The sequence below is a fragment of the Rattus norvegicus genome, chromosome X (assembly GCF_036323735.1).
Source record: "Rattus norvegicus strain BN/NHsdMcwi chromosome X, GRCr8, whole genome shotgun sequence".
NCBI classification, from domain to species: Eukaryota; Metazoa; Chordata; class Mammalia; order Rodentia; family Muridae; genus Rattus; species Rattus norvegicus.
Window position 1 is genome coordinate 11,267,948 of NC_086039.1, and position 6,042 is coordinate 11,273,989.

The window sequence follows — 6,042 nt, forward strand, 5'->3', positions numbered from 1 at the left end:
TCTCCACCCAGGTTAGAAAAATAGTTTCCTATAGGCTTCCAAGAGATCAAGACTACTGTAAAAGTTTGAATATAGTTTAAGATTAATGTAGTTCTTTCAAAACACCATTAGTTTCTATGAGATTGGGTTGTTTTAAAATTAGTATAGGACCTCCCATGATTCTCTCTTCAGTATGAACCACTTGCTTCTCAATACATTTCTGCCATGATACCATTTTCCATGTTGTGACATGTCCAGAAGTTCCTCACAATGACTAAACATAGAGGTCTACAAGACCTTGAACTTTTCAGCCTGAAAACTGAGGAAATATTTAACCATCCCCACTGTCCTGTATTTTAATACCACTTCAAAACAAAGACACCAATTTCCCATTCTTATTTTCTAGGGCTTCTTCTAAAAGAAATTACCTGTATCCAAGACTTGGTTTTAAAATCTGCTCTCTATGGATAACAGTACCCACTCTACCAATTCATAGTTTAGTGAAATATTATCAATTTTCTTACCCCTCAAAAATGCTAATTGGGAGGGCAAGTTTTCCTAGCATCTTTCATCTAAGCTGTCATACAAGAGGCACACCCATCTGCTAAACAACATGTATGGTTACCTTAAAACATAGCCCCTAATTATTTTATGGTAGGTACTCTGACTCCTTTTCAACTTGAGAAGATAGCATGTCCATAGCTTCCAGGCTGAGACATAACAACTCTATCAAGTATACACCTTGTATATATACAAGATTTCATACTTCTGGACTTTTATATGCCATATAAGCAATCCGACTATTTTGTAGCCACTATATTAGAAAGATCATGAATAGGTATTCTGATCTGTATTTCTAATAGTGTCCAGTCTTTCAGCTCAAGTTGTTAGTCATTGATAAGTTCAAAATGTTCCCATTGCTATGTAGAAGCCTATTGCCAAATGCGATAGTATTAAAATATGAGGTTTTTGTAGGTACTTGGACTATGAAGGAAGAACCTTCATGACTATGACTACTGCCCTTATAAAAATAGATCCCAGAAAACTAGTTTGTGGAACCAGTAAGGAACTACCATGCATTAATTAAAAGGCCAGTGCCTTCCAAGTATCAACTTTGTCAGTACCCTTAACCTTGGAACTTCTAGCCTCTTAGAACTGTCAGAAATCAACTATTGTTTATAAGTACCTGATTGACATTTTGTGATAGCACCCCATTCATCAAACAACCATCACCAAGTGACTTCCATCAACAAACACCACATAGAGCAAAAGGACCATGCAGCACCCACATTCCATATCCACAAAACCATGAAATATAAGTTCCCTTCTAACTTCTACATTTGGAAATCCTTTACTCATCAGCAAGAGAACAAACACCCTGGAAAAGTAGGTCTAGAATATTTTAGGGTGACACTCTTTCTCTTGAGATTAGGGAATTGAGCAATTTCCTTGGATAAAACTCTTCAAGGAATCAGGGATAACTCAACTCTGACTTTATATGATCACTTGAGTCTACTGTTCTGTATATCCTGGGTCATGTGCCTGATCTAAGTGATTAAACATTGAAACTCCTCAAAGGTGCTACCTCATTCCTCATTTAAATAAAACTCCAAGCCATGACATCAAAGTGACATCTTTGTGCCTTCATTTCTGCCCTCTTACAAATCTGTATCTACCAAAAAAAGGATTGAGAGCATTTGAGGTAGCGTATAAATCATTATCCTATCACATGAATAATACTTAATGTGTCCTAATGTCAGGGTGTATACAAGAGGAGGAAAAAGCTGCCCAAAATCCATCATAGGATGAAAATACTATAATGGGGTGTTTTCAGGGATTCTGACACATAAAAATAGTTTCTAAGGCATATTATGCTTCTGTTTATCACACTTAACATGAATATTTATACTTGGACAATGCCTGGAAGTTTAAGCACCTTCATGTATATTATCTCATATTTTACAAACTTTGCATGTGTGATCTCACCTATACCCATGATCCTATAAAAATAACTCCCAAATTGTCCAACCAATTTCCCAATATCCCTTTCTCCCTCCCTGCTCTCCCCCGTTATCTTATATTTCCAGCTACCTCCTAAAACCATTCTACCTAACTGGAAATAAACTACCAGACTGTTTTCTACACACACGCGCACACACACACACACACACACACACACACACACACACACACACACACATACACACACACCTTCCACCTTTGTTTTCACCACAATCCCCCACCAAAAAAAAAGTCTGAAGTCATCACTATCCCTCCAAAGCCAATTAGTTATCAGTGACTATGAGTTTACTGCCATGATGTATGATGTCTCTCAGATTTCTACCCTTCTGTTTTTACCTGAGGGGCTGCTCCCAGTTCAAACTCTTTTCACCTTTCTAGATTAGGGTTAGCAAACTACATCCCTTGAGTTCAATCTTGCCTGCCAGTTGTTTTTTATGAATAAAGTTTACTGCAAGAGGCCTGTATCTTTTTGTGTATGTATTGGCTGTACTGATTTCCCACAATGCCAGCAGAGCTGTCTAATTGCAACAGAGAGCTTACAGTCCTACAAACCCTCAAATTTTGACCTTTCCAGAAGTTTTCCAATTGTAGATAAATCTGCAAAACTAAAGACATCTTTCAATTTTCATCTGCTTAAAGGTATTCTTTGTCAACACATCAAATATGCCAATTCTTCCTTTGCTGTGTCTAAATAGACTGTACAAAGTTTACAGTATTGATGGATCACTTTCTGTTATTTAAAACGGACTTTCTATACAGTGACAACTTCTTCCCCAGATGCCTTGTGCAATTCAATACAGGGCATGAGAAACTCCTCCAGCCTAAACCATGCCTCCCCAGATACTTATGACTGGAATTGTAGCAACTGGACACCCTGCATTTTTTTCCTGAACTTTCTTTGTTGCTATTGGATTTCTATTATTTCTTTTTTATTCTTTGACATTCTGAGGTCATTTTTTTGACACAGTACTAACTCAATTAAATTTGAAGGTCCTGGGATAAACAGATAATTTTACTTTTCATACTTGCTCCAACAGGTAATACTGAAAGTTAATACATGGTTTCAAAATAGTTGGTGGAAAGGGGAAACATTTTTTTGTTTTTTGTTTATTTATTTTTAATTATCTTTAGTCTATCGACAGTTCCTCATTCCATTCTTTTTCCCCCTGCTTCAAGAGGATGTCCCCACTTCCTGGAGTCTCAAGTGTCTCAAAAGTTATGTGCATCTTCTTTCACTGAGGCCCTACCAGGCAGTCCTCTGCTGTATTTGTCAGATTTAGTTTCGAGAGGCCTACCTACTCCTTCCTTCACTTCTTGCCTTCATTCTCATGTTCTGCTTTCAGAAGGTCATTTAGAACCACCATGCTGTTTGGTTTCTTCAGAAAATTTGTCCAAACCAAAAGGATCTTCCTCAAACTGAACTGGTTCTTCTTGGCCTCTCCGTCTATGGTCTGAACCAGAAAACACCTTATCAGGAACAAATCTGTTGGTCTTTCTCCTAGTTTCTAGGTCATCACCATACACATCCAGTTTTTGACCTGACTTGTAGATACTCAGAGCCATCTTTGCCATGTCTCCAGGCCTCGTCATAAACATTAGAAATTCCACCTGTAAATCCACTGTCCATACCCTTGGATGGGTTGAAGATCCTTTGGTTATACTGAACTTCATTGGACATTCAAGAATTGGACATACCAAGAACAATGATTTCGCTCATATCTCGATTTTCACTTCTCTGTAGTGTTGATCGCTTATCAGGAGCTTCCCTGGAAAGGTTCCTGTCATGCTACCACTCTTTATGCCTTTCATGACAGATTTAATTTCTTTCACTTACTAAAATCTATATTCTATCTTTGCTACCCCAGACCCAAGCAAGAAAGTGCCCCTGGGGCTGCTCTTCCCAGGCTCTTACATTGCTGAATGCTTTCTTCCATGTTGCTTTCAAGCCTGACCCTCCTGCTTCCCTAGCATGGCGAATCTAAATCCTTCTTTCCACGGTTCCCTTAACCAGAAAATCTAAAGTCCTGCCTTTGTCTCCATGCCCAGCCACTAGCTGCTGGCGACTTGACCATTTCGAACCAGCTGGGAACAGGGACCCTCATCATTTCACATGCAGATGTGTGAATTCCCATGTAATTTAGGAACTCAGTTAACACAATATAAGCTATAAACCAAATCCACAATGTTGTACTAGTTTAGAAAAGTGATGGTTGTAGGCTCTCCTACAAGCTCTATGATTTCACCAGTCCAAAGTAATTGGCTAAGTTTCTACTAGCAAGCATGATTTTTCTCGTGGTAAGCAGGTCTTAAGTCCAGCTAAAGAGGGTTTGGTTACTGCCCAGTTATGTCTGCCACTCTTGAACCCTTAGGGTTACTGCTCCCTGATTGTTGTGATTCATAGGCATTGGAGCCGAGTAAGACTGTTTGTCGCATGCCTCTTTGGAAACTTGTATGGAACCTTCTGGAACTAGGAAAGCTAATCCTCAGGGCGGAAGCTTTTGGATCAAATTCAGATCTGTTCCTCTGAGTCCTGTAGCCAATATTCATAATGTCATCAGCAATAGAAACTTATCTTCAACTTCTGGAAGGCAGACAAGGGCAACAGCAATAACCTCTATTGTTTTGGGAGTCTCCTGGGTTCCCCTAACTAACAACTTGAAAGAGGGTTTGTAAAACAGAAACAGCTTTTGTTTTTGGTTTCTGTTGCTATATAAATAGTCATAAATTCAGTGGCTTAAACCCATGCATGCATCGGTGTAAAACTCTGGTACAACGTGGTACATCTGGGTACAATGTGCCTGGATCGTCTTCAGCGTCTTACTGGGGGTGATATCACTGTCAGTGGAGGTTATGGTTCTCATCTAAGCCTGAGGTCCTCTCAATGAATCATTTCTAGAATTCTGTTCTTTGGAATTGTCAGACTGGTTCCAATTTTTCTAACAATTTAGGGGGTGGCAGCTGCTCTCATTTCTGGAAACTACCCAAAAGCAATTCTCATGGGTATCTGCTTTCTTCTGAGTCATCTAAAATATGTCTCTCCAACAGTCTCTATTGCCATCAGTGAAAGAAAAGTCATTCTTGAAGGTCTCACATGAAGTATCTCCCACTTGTATATTCTTCCAGTCAACTGATTTAAAGCCTTAATTACACCTGCAAAATCCCTTCACAGCATCATTTAGTTGGCATTTGAGTTAATTCTGGAAAGAAAGTAAATGAGCATCAAAGGGGTGAGAATATTAAAATTCTATCTAATACTAAACAGCTAATTTAATGAACTACTGGACTCCAACTACATTTTAAAAAGCTTATTCATTCTTCTAGGTATTTAAGTTGAATCAATTTATGAAACAACTTTGAAAATTTATAAAATTTCCAAATCATTCTTTTCAAATGATCAAAGTTTAAAGAGGCCTTGTGGTTTTATTTATGGGTTATCATGCAGTCACTGGATAGTCATGCCCCTTTATGAGACTTAATCTTACAAAGACAAGAAAGCAAAAAGACATTTGGCTTTATTGTAGGAAGATAGTCTCAATATTGTCCATGTTATTTAATTTTATCTTCAACTTCTTTTTGTCCTAGTTGAAAAGTGTTTAATGAAATGAATAGAGATCTGGAAAATTAATATAATTTCCTCTGTTCACTGTAAAAGTTTAATATATTCTTAAGCAAGTAACATTTTCAATTTACTATTTTTATGTAGTTTTATTATTGGTTAAATGTACTGTTAGGAGTTCTCTTAATTTTTTATCGTTGATCTGAAATATATAAACCTTTCACACTATGCTCACTAATTTTATGTCAACTTGACACAGCTGTAGTCATCTGAGAGGCAGGAACCTTGATTAAGAAAATGCTTCTATAAGATTGGGCTCTAGGCAAGCCTGTAGGGCATTTTCTTAGTGATTTATAGGGGAGACCCTAGCCAAATGGGGGTGGTGCCATCCCAGGGATGGTGGTATGGGTTCTATAAGATAGCAGACTGAGCAAGCTAGGGGAAGCAAGCCACTAAGCAGCACTCCTGAATGGCCTCTGTATCAG

General features: G+C 38.2%; 1 pseudogene; it reads right to left on the reverse strand.

Annotated features, from left to right (window-relative positions):
• Positions 1-3,296: 3,296 nt before the first annotated feature.
• Positions 3,297-3,935, reverse strand: Snw1-ps6 (SNW domain containing 1, pseudogene 6; annotated as a pseudogene).
• Between the last annotated feature and the right edge of the window lie 2,107 nt (positions 3,936-6,042).